Source organism: Macaca fascicularis, chromosome 10 (assembly GCF_037993035.2).
Source record: "Macaca fascicularis isolate 582-1 chromosome 10, T2T-MFA8v1.1".
In the NCBI taxonomy this organism is placed as follows: domain Eukaryota; kingdom Metazoa; phylum Chordata; class Mammalia; order Primates; family Cercopithecidae; genus Macaca; species Macaca fascicularis.
Window position 1 is genome coordinate 25,953,911 of NC_088384.1, and position 16,250 is coordinate 25,970,160.

Here is a 16,250-nt window from a genome sequence, read left to right on the forward strand (position 1 = left end):
GTAACACAGCACCTGTCTCGTAGAATACATTTCCAAGTCTTTATAGCGCCCCCCCATGACCACCTGTCCTGGTGACTCTCCCCTTCTATCCTCCCTGTCAATTACACTGACCTCCAGGATACACCCTTCCAGGCACATTCCCACCTCAAGGCGTTTGCACATGCTGTTCCCTCTGCCTCAAATGCTTTTCCTTCTGCATGGCTCACATCATCACCTACTTAAAGTCTTCTCAATGTGCCTGTGCTCACCCCCTATTTAAATTGCAGCTTAACTCCCAATCCCACCCCACTCCTCCTCCAGAACACAGCCCCTATGAGGGCCAGAATTTTCGTGTGTTCTATTCACTTCTGTAGTCCTAGAGCCTAGCACGGTGCCTAGCACATACTTAGCTTTCAATCAGCATTTGTCAGTCCAGGCACAGTGGATCACACCTGAAACACCAGCACTTCCAGAAGCCACGGCAGAGGATCACTTGAAGCTGATAGTTCGAGAAGAGCCTGGGCAACACAGTGAGACCCTATGTCTAAAAATTTTAATTAGCCAGGTGTAGTGGCAGACACTTGTGGTTTGCAGCTATGTGGGAGGCTGAGGCAGAAGGATCACTTGAGCCCAGGAGTTCCAGGCTACAGTGAGCTGTGATCACGCCACTGCTCTCCAGCCCAAGTGGCAGTAATAGACTCTGTCTCTTAAAAAAATTAATTAAAATAAAATAAAAATTAAATATTTGTCAAATGAATAAGTAGGTGAATGAATGAATGAATGAAGGGACAGTTAGAAATGGGCCTGAGAAGGGAGAGAGCAACAAGTCTGTGGGCAGAGATTTCTGATGTCCCCCTGTGCTGTCTGCATCCACACGTAATGGGGAAGCATGTTTATCAGGGCCTGAGTTCACATCCTTTGAGACCCCAGGGAGCTCTCCGAGCCTCAGTTTTCCTAGCCGTGCAATGAGAAGACAGCCATACATCAAGCATGTGCTGGATCCCTGGTAACCTCTCTCAGTCAGATTTTCACTTTTCCTTGACTCCATAGTTGAAACCGACCTGAAGACCCCAGCCCAGGACCCAGCACAAGACAATTCACCAAACATTTAGGGAGAATCAACCGTGTGCCAAGCACTGATATAGGTCCTTACTCCTAAATTCCCCCATGACCCTTAAATTCTTTCTGGACCTGGAATTTCATTATATTAAAATCCATGATCAGGCCAGGCGCAGTGGCTCACGCCTGTAATCCCAGCACTTTGGGTGGCCGAGGTGGGTGGATCACGAGGTCAGGAGATTGAGATCATCCTGGCTAACATGGTGAAACCCCATCTCTACTAAAAATACAAAAATTAGCCGGACATGGTGGCAGGCGCCTGTAGTCCCAGCTACTCAGGAGGCTGAGGCCGGAGAATGGCGCGAACCCGGGAGACAGAGTTTGCAGTGAGCCGAGATTGCGCCACTGCACTCCAGCCTGTGCAACAGAGCGAGACTCTGTCTCAAAAAAAAAAAAAAAAAAAAATCCATGATCACATTTCATTCCCACAATAGGCCTACATGGTTGGCATCACTCCCATAGAACAGACAGAGACTCAGAGAGGTTGAGACACTTGTCTGAGGTCCCCCAGCAAGAAAGCCAAGGTGAGACTTACCCCCAGGTGTGCCTGACTCCTCCCACACATGCATCAAAGCTCCACATCAGTGATGATAAGAGAAGACCAATCTGTGAGTACCAGGCCAAGGCTCAGAGGTGCTGATGGCAAGCTGTGGAACCCTAGGAAGCTGGCTCAAGTAGGTACATTCGTAGGGCAGGGTGTGCAGGGGGCACTGGTATTTACTTATCATCTGTTTGGTGTTAGTCACAGCACAGGGTGTGTGGTAGTTGGGATCAGAGAGGTTAACAAATTGGACCAAGGTCACACAGGAGGAGGTGAAGATAATCGAAGTGCCTAAATCCCTGTATTTTTTCTGTTCCACTGTGAGATTTCTGCCCCTCCTCCCGTGCAGCAGGGGACACGACAAAATCAGGGCTATGGATAATGGTATCACTAGGATTTCTGCGTTGCTCAATACTGAGGACTTCAGTAGATCACATCATTTACTCTTTCCATCCAAAGAGGTGGATTCTCTGAGTAACTCTACCTCAGGACACTCAGGCAGAGGGAGGGGATGTGTCTTGCTCCCAGCCAGGAGGTGCTGGGGCTTATTCTTGGACCCAGATGGTCTGACTTTAGAGGCTGAGCTCACAGCCACTTTAGCACACTGGTCTCCCAGCATGGGCCGCCACTGTGCCTGGCACATGGCAGCTTCTCAATAATAGCTGTTTCCTTCCCCTTCCTGGCTCTGACGCTGCTATCCTCCATGTGCTTGTGGGGCCACCTTCCTCCATGACACCATGCCTGAGGGTGCCAGCCAATGTCACCGTGCAGGATTCTCTGACAGCCTCCTGCAGCCTCCACCCAAACACCCTTGTCACCTGCCCTCCCCTCCACTGGCCACGAGGCTTAGGTCACTATTTGGTTCTTTATCAATTCGATCTTCATTTAGAATTCTGTCTTGACCATAGCCTGGTTGGTGAGCATAAGCACGTAATCGCTCAGCTGTTCCACAAGATTCCTGGAGGCAGGCAGAGGGGTTGGCCACTGACAACACCAGCACGGAGCTTAGATGCTCAGCAGGAATGATCTGACTGCCTGACACCTGGTTTCTCTGATGGTCATATCGGAGGCCACATACAGAGGGAAAAAAAAGATGCTGGGAGAACTGAAGACACCACCTTCAGATCCCCCTCTGTCTCTTTTACCTTGCTCTATGTCTGGACGCTGACCTTGTGGACTCTTCCAATGGACTCCCTCACTTTCCATCTTCTAGGCAGGTTCAGCTAATGGGAATCATCCACTAGTGGGAGATCAGAGGGCATCTGTGTCTTCACCCTCCCTCCTGGATGACCATGGGTTGCCTGCCTCCCTCTTCCAAAGGCGCCTTCAGGCTGCTCTTTCCACTCTCTCCCCTGTCCTGTTGCGGCAGCAGCTCCCTCCTCTGACATGTCAGGCCCAGGAAAGTAACAGCTCCACTGTGGCTATCTTCAAAGTGTTACAGCATCCCTTAAGGGAGGCGGCCGCAAATATTTTCTGTAAAGCGCCGGATAGGAAACCTTCTGAGCATTCAGACCTGTAGGTTCTCTGTTACAATGACTCAGCTCTTCCCTTGCAGCTCAAAAGCAGCCATACTTAGTACGTAAATGAATGGGCATGGTTGTTTCAATGTGACTTTATTTTTATAACCAGGCAGAGAGTTGGATCTGGCGGTGGGCTGTCATTTGCTGGCTGTCACCTTAACGCTACCATTGCATTCTGCCCCGACTTTGGTAAACAGTTTTTTTCCTAAACTCCTCAAATGGCCCCACTGAAGTGAGCCCTCTGCACCCTACTATAGCCCTGACTTTACAGCTGCCTCAGCCCAAGAAGGAAGAGAACTTCCCAGGAGAGGACTGACTAATGGGAACGGGACTATCTGCTCTGACATCCATGTGGCATGCCTTCTCCAAGGGCCGCCTGCGGGCTAGACTGCTGTGTGCCCCAGGAGCTTACCACTAGGCCTTGTGCCCCCCACCCCCAGGCTCTCTTGGTCTCTGGCTTCCCCTTGTTTGGCCAATGGAAGGCTCTGGGAGAACCTGCATATGAGAGGAACTAGAGGTCAGGGTATTTAGTTCCCACTCTACCCCCCCCCCCTCTCTGTATCAGACCCTAGTTTTAGCAATTGCTGTGTTTCTTCATCTACAACCACATCCCCCTTCAAGTGGTCCTTGTCCACCAACTCCAGCTATCTCCGTGTTTCTAAATTACCCTTCCTCTCCCTTGTCCCATACAGCCCCAAGGCTAGTAAGGTATTCCCACCACTGCTTATCTCTGAGGGCTTCAACATGCTTTGCTTGTTCCCCTAACCCCACACACATTTCTTGGGAGAGTTCTTTCGTGAAAAAGGCTCTCCAGGATACCAGTTGAGTGTGCTGTTTTCTAGTGGGACCTTGACTGATACAGTCAGCGGGGAAGTAGGTTTTAACTCACATATCAATCCTGATAGACGGATAGTGGCTGCCTCGTGGGTTACATGGGAAGGACTCTGAGCCTTTTTTTTTTTTTTAAGATGGAGTCTCGCTCTGTCGCCCAGGCTGGAATGCAGTGGCACGATCTTGGCTCACTGCAAGCTCTGCCTCCCGGGTTCATGCCATTCTCCCACCTCAGCCTCCCGAGTAACTGGGACTACAGGCAGCCGCCACCACGCCTGGCTACTTTTTTTTTTTGTATTTTTAGTAGAGGCAGGGTTTCACCGTGTTAACCAAGATGGCCTCAATCTCCTGACCTCGTGATCTGCCCACCTCAGCCTCCCAAAGTGCTAGGATTACAGGCGTGAGCCACCACGCCTGGTCAACTCTGAGCTTTTATCTGGGCTCAGTGGAAGAAGGGTGCTCTGATTGATTATTAATGTCTGCCCTGGATGTGGAAGGAGGGAATGGTGCATAACTGCTATCTATTGCCATCCACAGGATAAATGGACAAGAGAGACTCATGATTCATACAAAGTCCAGCCTACTTCACCCAAGCCTGGAGTTTGGTGGCCAAAGAGCCAGGCAATAATGAAAAGGGACTTTGCCCAGCACGCAGATCCTCTCCCCAGTCAAGGTAAGGGTGTCTCACAGCCAGCTATAGCCAGGGATTCAGGCCACGCTCACAACAATACACATGAAGGTGAGAAAGGGGGAGAGGAATGAGTGAGAAACAAGGGCAGGAAGGCTGATGGAGGGAAAGTGAAATGTTGAAGAGGGAGGGAGGAAGGAAGAGAAAAGCAGGTTGGGTGGTGAGATGAAGAAGAATGGCAAGAAGGGAGCAGCGGGTGTGGAGGCTGCCAGAAATGCCCCTTAGCATCAGAACCTGGGGCCTTTACACGTGGAGAAACCCCAGAGACCCAGCTCATTTCACAGGGAATTTCCTGGATAGAAAGTCAACGAGTTCCCTCTTGGTCATGTCCATTGACAGGGAGCTCACTAACACATAGGACATTTGGAGTCTGCTCTAATTGTGTTTCTTCCTTGGAATCAGAGCTCCAAAAGGCCCTCAGAAGCCATACAACCTACTTCTCCTGTATCCTGGCATTCATGGACCAGGGAAGGGAAGTGACTTTCTGGAGGTCCTACAGCGGCAATAGCAGAACCAAGGTCCTCATGTCCCATGAGTAAAGTCTGACGCTTTTTCTTCCTTCTCAGAGAGCTACCTCCCCAGGACAGCCACACAGTGGCCTCAGTTCCGCTCTCTAGAACAACAAACAACGAGGTTAACCCCTTTTCCAACTGAAATGATGGAATCTGCCCCCAGTTTTCTCATCTGTCACCTTCAGCCTTTTCTCAGGAGACATGGCTCCCGGTTTCTTCAGAACAATGTTCACTGTCTCCTGGGACTTTTCTAACCTGCCTTCTGCCACAGAAGTGGATATTTCACTCTGCAAAGGGTTGATCAGGGTACACGCAGCAGGCTTCCCTCACTTCCATGGGTCCACAACAGCCCTGGAAGTCTTAGATCTAAGTGGGGGCCTCACTATGCCTGTTGTCAAACCTCTCAGGTCACCAACTCCTCCATCTGTCAAATAGGGACACGTTTTTTTGTGCCCACGAAGCAGTTTGAGTACTAGATGCTCCGTAGGACAGTGAGCCATTACTGACGTTATTACCATGTCCTTTGCAACATCTATGTCCCCAGTTGACTCAGATTCAGTCACAGGCAGATTAAAATCTTCAAATGCTTTGCATACTGGCTGACCAGCCAGTAGCCCCACCCACACCCTGCCAGCCTCCATTGCTAAATCATGCAGTGGGTGTTTCTTTGAGAAATTAGAAAAAAAAAATCTCAGCTCCTCCAGTCCATTGGCTCTCCCCGCTCTGAATCATGGTTGCTCCACTGACCTAGGCTGGCCACACACTCCTGGCTGCCTGGTGAGTCATCAGGCCACTCTTACAGGCTGATGAGATGCTGGACCTCACAGATGGGCCTCGTGGCCGAGTGCCAGGATGGCCAATAATGTTTCTTTCACCTGCCAGCACCAAGTGATCTGTAGTTGGGGGCTGCCCAGAGTGTTGTATTGAGAAAGGTTCTGAGCTATGCTTGGGCTGAACAAGACAGCATGCTGTGATTGACTAGCAATGTAGCAATGTCTGCCACGGATGTAGGAATGGCTAGGGATGGAACCTGTGCCAAGTATTTGCCATTTCCAGCCTAGTGTTGCCCGGCCACAATGAAGCAAGAAGCTGGTTAGACTTTTGACAACAGGTTCCCCTGACTGATTTTAGGGTTTGAGTGTTCCATCAAAGGGCTAATTTTCTTTCTTTCTTTTTTTTTCTTTTTTGAGACGGAGTCTCGCTCTGTTGCCCAGGCTGGAGTGCAGTGGCGCCATCTCCACTCATTGCAAGCTCCGCCTCCCTGGTTCACGCCATTCTCCTGCCTCAGCCTCCCGAGTAGCTGGGACTACAGGCGCCCGCCGCCACGCCCGGCTAATTTTTTTTTTTTTTTTTTGTATTTTTAGTAGAGACGGGGTTTCACCATGTTAGCCAGGATGGTCTCAATCTCCTGACCTTGTGATCCGCCCGCCTCAGCCTCCCAAAGTGCTGGGATTACAGGCTTGAGCCACTGTGCCCGGCCTCAAAGGGCTAATTTTCTACCCACTACTGTGTTGCTACCTAGAGCTGTACTAATACAGTAGCCACTAGCTGCAGGTGGCTTGTTAAATTTAAATGAATTCTAACTAAATTAAATAAAAAATTCAGCATCTCAGTTGTATGAGCCACGTGACTCATGGCTACCATGTTGGACAGCACAGATACAGAGGATTCCTATCATCGCAGAAAGTTCTATGGGACAGAACTCACCAAGCGGTGATTGCGCCCACCAATGGACATTTTTTGCAACATCCTAGAGACATGTGGGGTTGTCACAACTGGAGAGGAGGTGCTACTGGCATCTACTGGGTGAAGAGCAAGGATGTTGCTACACATTTTTCCAAGCACATGACAGGTCCACAACAAAGAGATATGCAACCCAAATGTCAATAGTGTCCACGCTGACACTGGTCTAGAACCCTGGTCTGGAAGAATCCTGCCAAATGGGAAGGAGCATCAAGAGAAGAAGAGGGCAACATCATCTTTGCTTTGAATATGTAACAGAGAAAGAACTGAAAAAATGAGTCATCCACTGTTGGCAGAAAAACAAGCAGAAAAGCAAGTCACTAAACCTCTCTGATGCTCTGTTTCCTCCTCTATACAGCTGGGACTGTATCGCCACCCTGCCTTGATCATCAGTGGATTAAATGAGGTAATGAATGTGAAAAAGCTTTCTTATCTGTCCCTGTGAAACAATGCCACACAATTTATTATCTCAGCAGATGTTGTTTATTACATTAGGCTGAACAGTCTCTAGCAGGAAAGTACTGAGTCTCGCTTTTATTTCACCCTGCATAACCTGGGGTCACTCCAGGCTCCAAATCTTACTTCCTGGCCTGTAAAATGGGGCTAATAACTCACACCCAAGCTCACTGGAATATTAAGCGTGAATGACACATTGAATCCCATCAAGCAAGCATCTTTCCCTCAACACAGCAGTTAATCCAGCTGCCCTCCATGAAATTGAAACTCAAACCCCAGCTGGTACCCAAGAAACAGCTGAAAATGCATTCCGTCTTTTACAGGCAGAGAAAAATTCGCTTGAAACCCTGAACCGTGAAATTCCTGCTACCCTACGCATGACCACTGGCCAAGTGGTAAACTCACTTTGCCGATTCTTGAGGATCTTTCCTCTGTTGTCAGAAACTACGATTCTTAAAAGTAAATCAGCATCAGGGAGAAACACAGTGAAAAAGCAGCAGATAGGGAAATTGATGAAGCTGGATGAGTCATGCTGTGGGAGAGAGATTCTTATGAAGCTAATGGTGTCTCTGGATCCTTCAGACTGAATGTGGGGTGTGTGTGTGTGTGTGTCAGAGAGAGAGAACTCTACCTTGATGTCCAAGGCCCTTGTTTGTGTAATAAAGTTCATTTTCTGCCAGGCTCAGTGGTTCCACGGCTGTAATGCCAACACTTTGGGAGGCTGAGGTGGGTGGATCACTTGAGCTCACAAGTTCGAGACCAGACTGGGCAACGTGGTGAAACTCCGTCTCTACAAAAAGTATACAAATTAGCCGGGCGTGGTGATGCACTCCTGTAGTCCCAGCTACTCAGGAGGTTGAGATGGGAGGATGGCTTAAACCTGGGAGGCAGAGGTTGCAGTGAGCCAAGATTATGCCACTGCACTCCAGCCTGGGTGACAGAGCCAGCCCTTGTTTCAAAATAAAAATAAAATAAGATGCAATTTATTTTTGCCACCCCCATTCAAACAAGAGCTGAGGTTTATCCTTTCCTTAAGGTCTTGGTGGGGGGATAATATGGTGGATTTATTATTTCTAACATAAGGAGCACCTGGTTGCTCCCTGAACGCCAGCCATGACAGCAGGGGCTGATCTTAGCCCAGTGCTCTTGCTGCAGGGCTGTGTGTCCTTGAACAAGTGGCTTTCCCTCTCTGTGCCTCAGCTGCACCATCTGTCAATAGTAGGGGTTGGATTTGGCAGCGCTCTGGAAGGGAGGGGATTCTCCCTGGTCTCAAACCCACCTCCTCCATTTTTCAAATAATTTAATTTCACTTTAATTTTTTTTTTTTTTTTTTTTTTTTTTTTTTTTTTTTTTTTTTTTGAGACAGAGTCTTGCTCTGTCACCCAGGCTGGAGTACAGTGGTGCGATCTCGGCTCACTGCAAGCTCCGCCTCCCAGGTTCACGCCATTCTCCTGCCTCAGCCTCCCAAATAACTGGGACTACAGGCACCCGCCACCACACCCAGCTAATTTTTTGTATTTTTGGTAGAGGTGGGGTTTCACCGTGTTAGTCAGGATGCTCTTGATCTCCTGACCTCGTGATCCACCCGCCTCAGCCTCCCAAAGTGCTGGGATTACAGGCGTGAGCCACCACGCCCGGCCGCTTTGTTTAAAGATATGTCACACACCACAGCAGCTAACCGTGTGCTTCAAATGGGCCATTCAGACTGTTGTTTGTATCTGCCAGGACCCAGTGAAGGGCCATCTCACCATAACCTTGTAGGCTCGCAGTCCCAAGTCCCTATCTTGGGGCTGGAAGTGGTTCTGCTCAGCTTTGGGGCCCTCCATTCTCACCTCAGAATGCCACAGAAAGTCGTGATCTTTCCCCTGGAGCAACACCTGCCCAATAAAATCTTTGTGATAGTCAGACCCTAATAAAGTGCTGTGCAAGTTTTCCGTGTTTGTGAAACATGGAAATTCCATGAGTTTTGACAGGGCAGGTGCTGAGCAACAGCCTTCTGTGGTTTTGTTAGCTTGGGTCAAAGGAAAAGCTCTTCTCCAATTTGGGTGGGCACCAGAACCACCTGTGAGGTTTAAAATCTGTGGATTTCTGAGACTCTTCCCCCAAGACTGTTCAATAGGTCTAGGATGAGCCCAGGAATCTGCATTTTAAAACACCCCCGCCACACCCCTTGCCCCATGTGAGTCTGAGGGGTAGGTCGTCAACGACCGTCCCTTCAAGAAATACCTTCCTGGATGCTGAATCCTAGGAAAGATCTCAGAGGTGGTCTAGCCCAGCCCGCTCAGGTTTTAGAAAGAGAAACTAAGTTCTGACTGGGGAGAGAACTCATCCAAGGTTACAGAGTCCAAACCAGGATATTCAAAGTGACAAGGCCTGGAGGCAGGTGACACCAAATATCTGTTGATTGGTAACATGCAGCCCTTCAAAAGCCAGGAGACCAGGAGCCTCCCTCTCCCCCTCCTCTTTCTCCTCCTCCTCCCTCCTCCTTCTCCTTCTCCTCCCTCCTCCACCCCTTGGCCTCTTCTTTTGGCCTTTTCCTTTGCTGTTCTTCTCCTCCTCCTCCTTCTTCTCTTTCTCCTTCTCCTTTTTTTCCTCTTTCTCCTTCTCTCCTTCTCCTCCTCCTCTTTCTTCTTTTCTCTCTCTCCTCTCCACTATTATTTTGTAGAACTCATGCATAGCCTAAGAGTACACAGACCCCTCTCTTTTCCCATGCTACACACTGGACACGGTGCCCAGGCACAGGAGAATAGAACTTAGGTCAGCAATGGGTACAGCACCCAAGAGAACCATTATGCTTGTTGGAGTCTAGAAGCCCTAGTGCGACACTCAGCCTCCACGAGCTGGTGGACTGAATGAGGCAGCATCTTTTTGGACAGCCACAAAGTGAAAGTAACAGCCTCGTTTTCCAGGCCCTACAGGATAGAAGCCCAGGCCCCCACACCTGCGGGTTGAGGCCAGACTGGGCAGCTTGGAGGCGACTGGGAGCCGACTGGGCTCCCCACTCCAGGCCTCCCCACTCCTGGCCTCCTCCATGGGAAAGCCGCAGGAAGGCAGCAGCCCAGAGGGCTGTAGCTGGTGAGGGCTTCTCGTCTCCTGGGAGAGAGCTCCATGTCAAAGCATAGCCCCCTTCTGCCCCACTACGGGGCCACTGAGACCTGTGAATCTTCTTCATTCAAAGAAATGCCTGCTAACCCGAGAGCCAAATAAGACACCTTCCCTCAGAGCTCAAGGAAGGTGGCATGAAATTGAAACCTTCGGCCATGAACTTCCATCGCCCTTCCCCCAACACTCATACGTGCTTAATTTGCAGTTTCAAAAAGAACATTAAAAGTAACATTTCGACCCAACAGGGTTGGAAACATAAAAGGGGAAGCCTGGCTCTTCCCTGACCGTAACTGAATACCAGTTAAGCAGAAATCACTGGTAGTTGAGGAAAAATATAAACCCTGACGTCTGCGGGCAAAGATTCACAGTGGAGACTCACTCATGACCCCAAACACATTTAAAAAAATTATTGGCGAACAGCTGGGGCCTGAAGAGAGTGATTCTTAAAAATGCCCATTTGCCCCAGCATTTTGTTCTAAAATCCTTCCACAGAAACACTCTTGTTTTCAAAGTGAGCAGCACGGGCAACCAGCAAAGGAATCAGGCCTCGGAAGCTCTCAACACCAGAAAGGACTAAAATAGACCAAAAGACCGGAGGCCGGCCACCGCAGCCCCCAGCAGCACATTCCGGAAAATTAAAACTTGCCGATCAGCTCGCCAGGTGCCCGTCTCAAACCCAGCCCAATAGTACCTTCTGCAAAGAGGACACAGATCACAGGAACCACGACTGCCTAAGACGTCTCCCCGGGTGGCCGCGAAGGGACCCCACCAAGCCCGGAAAACAGGAGCGAAGGAGCACCCCCTCCACACACACCGACACACATCCCTTCCCTTACTGCCCCTCCCCGGGCCGCCCTCCCCCCACCCTCCTTCGGGGCCAATGTGATAACAGCAGCTGAGTCGACCAGTCATTTCTAAAATTAGCTTGTGAGCTCCAGGTCTGGTCAGGAGACGGCAGCCCGGGGTGGCCGTTGACCAGGCAGCCGAGACCATGGACATATTTGGTGGCCCCTGAGCAGGGAAGGGGACAGCTCCGGACACAAGCACATGCTCTCTCGTCATCCCTGTCCCAGGGCGGGCCACACACCCACACTCCCGCCTCTGCCCACACAGATAACTGGAGGCTGCAGGAACTGTTTGAGGACGAGAGCTGGCCGGTTCTACATTCCAGGCGGACTCTGGAAGAAAATAACTTGCATCTTGGTAAACGACCAGTGTATGTAAACCTACCTAATGTCTAGGTAGTGGTTATCGCAGGCCAGTCACCGAGGGCTTTCATGAACTCACTTAATATTCCTATGAGGTAGGGCTTTTCCCCAGCCCCACTTTACGAGTGGGGAAACTGAGGCACAAAACATTAACCAGCTTGCCCAAGGCCATGGAGAGCCAGAATTCAAACCCAGACTGTGCTAGCCCTAGAGGAAATAAACACAATAGAAAACCAGGTGCTATAAAAAAAAGTGCTTTGGGCCCAGCGCAGTGGCTCACGCCTGTAATCCCAGCACTTCAGGAGGCCGAGGTGGGCAGATCAGCAGGTCAGGAGATCGAGACCATCCTGGCTAACACGTTGAAACCCCATCTCTACTAAAAATACAAACACAAAATTAGCCGGGCGTGGTGGCAGGTGCCTGTAGTCCCAGCTACAGGCAGAGCTTACAGTGAACCGAGATCGCGCCACTGCACTCTAGCCTGGGTGACAGAGCTAGACTTCGTCTCAAACAAACAAACAAAATTAGCTGGGGTGTGGTGGTGGGTGTCTGTGATCCCAGCTACTCAGGAGGCCAAGGCAGGAGAATTGCTTGAACCCAGGAGGCAGAGGTTGCAGTGAGCCGAGATTGCGCCATTGTACTCCAGCCTGGGCGATCAGAGTGAGACTCCATCTCAAAAAAACAACAACAAAAAAATGTTTTGTCCACTGCCTAAAAGAAGAAAAGTACAGACTTCAATAAATTAGATAACGCGTGCAGGTCCATGCAGCTAGCGAAGGGTAGAGTCATGACTCAAATCCAAGTCTTTCTGGTTCCAAAGACCACAATCACCCCAGCACGATACGGCTCCTGTGAGAATTGTTTCCATAATTGCTGTGTTGAGGAGAGAAGCTATTTCTCTTACTGTCTCCTGTCTCTGAAGAGGAGGAGGAAGTAAAAGTTGAAAAACAATAGGGGCCGGGCGCGGTGGCTCAAGCCTGTAATCCCAGCACTTTGGGAGGCCGAGGCGGGCGGATCACAAGGTCAGGAGATCGAGACCACAGTGAAACCCCGTCTCTACTAAAAATACAAAAAAAAAATTAGCCGGGCGCGGTGGCGGGCGCCTGTAGTCCCAGCTACTCAGGAGGCTGAGGCAGGAGAATGGCGGGAACCCGGGAGGCGGAGCTTGCAGTGAGCCGAGATCGCGCCACTGCACTCCAGCCTGGGCAACAGCGTGAGACTCCGTCTCAAAAAAAAAAAAAAAAAAAAAAAAAAAAAAAAAAAAAGAAAAACAATAGGAATGAAGTCAGTGGCAAGACCAGCTGGTATCACTGATGACCAGACCTCAGGTTAAAAGATTAACCCCCGACTCTAACCACATGTGCTCTCAATCTAGCACGACCCTTTCACGTGGAACCCCTTAGCGTTGTAAGCCCTTAAAAGGGCCAGGAGCTCTGTCTTTGGGGAGCTCAGCTCTTAATACGCGAGTCTACTGATGCTCCTGGCCGAATAAAAACCTCTTCCTTCTTTAATCCCGTGTCTGAGGAGTTTTGTCTGCAGCTCGTCCTACTACAATGTGGTGTTGCTCCTTTTTTCCTTGGAGCTCATCGAGCAATATTTTCCCAAATACTCACTTCCGCCGAGGTCTTGAAAATTAGCATTCAATCAGAAGTTCATTGAAACACTAAGGGAAGGCTGCTTAGAAAACGGCAGTCTAGGCCCGGCATGGTGGCTCACACCTGTAATCCCAGCACTTTGGGAGGCTGAGGTGGGTGGATCCTTTGAGGTCAGGAGTTTGAGACCAGCCTGGCCAACATGGTGAAACCCTATCTCTACTAAAAATACAAAAATTAGTTGGGCGTGGTGGTGGGTGTCTATAATCCCAGCTACTCGGGAGGCTGAGGCAGGAGAATCGCTTGAACCCAGGAGGCAGAGGTTGCAGTGAGCAGAGATCGTGCCATTGCACTCCAGCCTGGGTAACAAGAGCCAAACTACATCTTGAAAAAAAAAAAAGAAAGAAAGGAAAGAAAATACAATATACATGAGGTTGAGGAGGAGTCCCTGGGGCCCCCAGTGGAGAGCGGCATGGGACATTTAGGCCGCACCAGGGGAAGAATTTAGAGACGGGTCCTGGTGAGCTGTTTTCTCCAGTTTGTACTAGATCATTTGACATTGAAACATGAACCTCCCTTCCCTCGCCCTTTGCATTACAGGTCCTGAACCATCGGCTCCTGGGCTTTTCTGTCCTTGCTGTCTTTCCGACACTGTTGGTCTGAAGTGGTAGAGTTGACATGCAGAAGTGATTCTCTGGGCCCAGGGCTGGGGCTTTCTATAAGCCATGACCTGCAGTGATGGTTTCGTTGACTTGAAGGGGACTATCTGTTCCCAGGAAGTCAACATGGCATGTGTTTGCTCCATTCACCTGGTACCTGTGGTGGGTGAATTTTTGCTACACAAGATGACCAAGTATTACTTTGAGCACACTGTGATTCAGGGCAGCCCTTGTAAGCAAGATTTTGTAACCCAGCTGAGCATTTATTGTCCAGTCTCCAGGCTTCATTCCCTAAGCAGGGGGAAAAGATGAGAAACTGGAGGCTTTCTTATCAAGGCATCCAGAGAACCGGCTGCTCTGGGCTCATCTGATCCAGTTGGCGTGGTGCCATGAAAAGAGTGGATCATGGTGCTATGGAAAGAGTGGATCGTGGTGTCGTGGGGTGCTGTGGAAAGAGTGGCTCGTGGTGCCGTGGAAAGAGTGGCTCGTGGTGCCGTGGGAAAGAGTGGATCGTGGTGCCGTGGAAAGAGTGGCTCGTGGTGCCGTGGAAAGAGTGGATCGTGGTGCCGTGGAAAGAGTGGATCGTGGTGCCGTGGAAAGAGTGGATCGTGGTGCTGTGGAAAGAGTAGATCATGGTGCTGTTGAAAGAGTGGATCGTGGTGCTATTCTGTTGGGTGTCAGGACAGTTCAAGTGGCTGTGTGTTTGTTTGGGCAAAGACCAAGGGAATCATCACTTTACACACCTACCGTGGGGTTGCTGTTCTTCCTTTCCCCTGGAGATTTGGTCTCTCCTTAGGTTAAGGAGTTCTGGATCCACAAAACAGCACATTTTATATGGACAATTGACTTCTGTCTCTTGATCATCCCTAATTTTTTTCTTTTTTTTTGAGACGAAGTCTCACTCTTGTTCCCCAGGCTGGAGTGCAGTGGCACGATCTTGGCTCACTGCAACCTCTGCCTCCTGGGTTCAAGTGATTCTCCTGCCTCACCCTCCTCAGTAGCTGGGATTACAGGCACCTGCCACCATGCCTGGCTAATTTTTGTATTTTTTAGTAGAGACAGGGTTTCACCATGTTGGCCAGGCTGGTTTCGAACTCCTGACCTCAGGTGATCTGCCCGCCTCCGCCTCCCAAAGTGCTGGGATTACAGGTATGAGCCACAGTACCTGGCCTCTATATATTTTTTTTTTTTAATGTTCTTAGCGTCTGGGTCTCACTCTGTCACCCAGGCTGGAACACAGTGGCCTGATCACAGTTCACTGAAGCCTCAAACTCCTTACCTCAAGTGACCCTTCCACCTCGGCCTCTCAAGTAGCTGGAACTGCAGACACACACCACACCACCCAGCTAATTTTTCTAAATTTTTGGTAGAGATGGGGTCTGGCTATGTTGCCCAGGCTGGTCTTGAACCCCTGGCCTCAAGTGATCCTCCCACCTCAGCTTCCCAAAATGTTGGGATTACAGGCATAAGCCACCATGCCCAGCCCATCCTTAATGTTTTTAATGGTACAAATGGAGTGGACCCTTGTTGGTGGCCCATCTCTTCTGCACTTAGGATGTTACATTCTATTAATCGTCTCCATGAGTCTTGTGAGCCACTCCCACCTTGCCACTCACTAGGATGAGTGCTGCCACCTGATCTCTATCATTCCAGGGTCCTGTCATCTCCATTGCTATCAGGGAGCCGTGTGGATGTACAAGTCCCCTTTCATCCATGGTTTCACTTTACAAGGTTCCAGTTACCTGCAGTCAACCACCATCCAACTATCAGTGAGTATAGTACATTAAGATGTTGAGAGAGAGAGAGAGCACATTCATGTAACTTTTATTACAGTACAGGTATATTGTTATAATTGTTGACATTATTGTTATTAATCTCTTACTGTGCCTAATTTATAAATTAAACTTTATCATAGGCATGTATCTAAAGGATAAAACATAGTATATAGGGGGGTTCAGTATTATCCACAGTTTCAGACATCCACTGGGGGGCTTGGAAGGTATTCCCCTCATATAAGGGGGAGCTACTCTGTGTGTGTGTGTGTGTGTGTGTGTGTGTGTGTGTAAGAGAGACAGAGACAGGCATAGACAGAGAGAGAGAGAAGCTGTCCTGTGTGCCCATGGTTAGGATATGACTGTACAGTGAACATGGAAGCTTGTGAATATATGTGCATGGATGTGCATGGATGTGTCTGTTGCTAAACGGCAGAACAGGCCTATGTGTGTTTGTGTGTACAACAATCATGAAAATCCATCCATGTGACCACTGCAGGAGCCTAACTTGTGTGCCACCAGCCC

The 16,250-nt window shown here is 49.6% G+C and overlaps 1 protein-coding gene across 5 annotated transcripts in view; it reads right to left on the reverse strand.

The window, feature by feature from the left end:
* The window catches only part of MYO18B (myosin XVIIIB), a 300,194-nt gene extending 288,863 nt beyond the window's left edge, over nt 1–11,331 (reverse strand). For all 5 annotated transcript variants that reach the window (XM_065522341.1, XM_074004130.1, XM_065522339.1 and 2 more), the window contains exon 1: nt 11,186–11,331. The gene's annotated coding sequence lies outside the window, so the exon portion shown is untranslated. The remainder of the gene's footprint in view (nt 1–11,185) is intronic.
* Between the last annotated feature and the right edge of the window lie 4,919 nt (nt 11,332–16,250).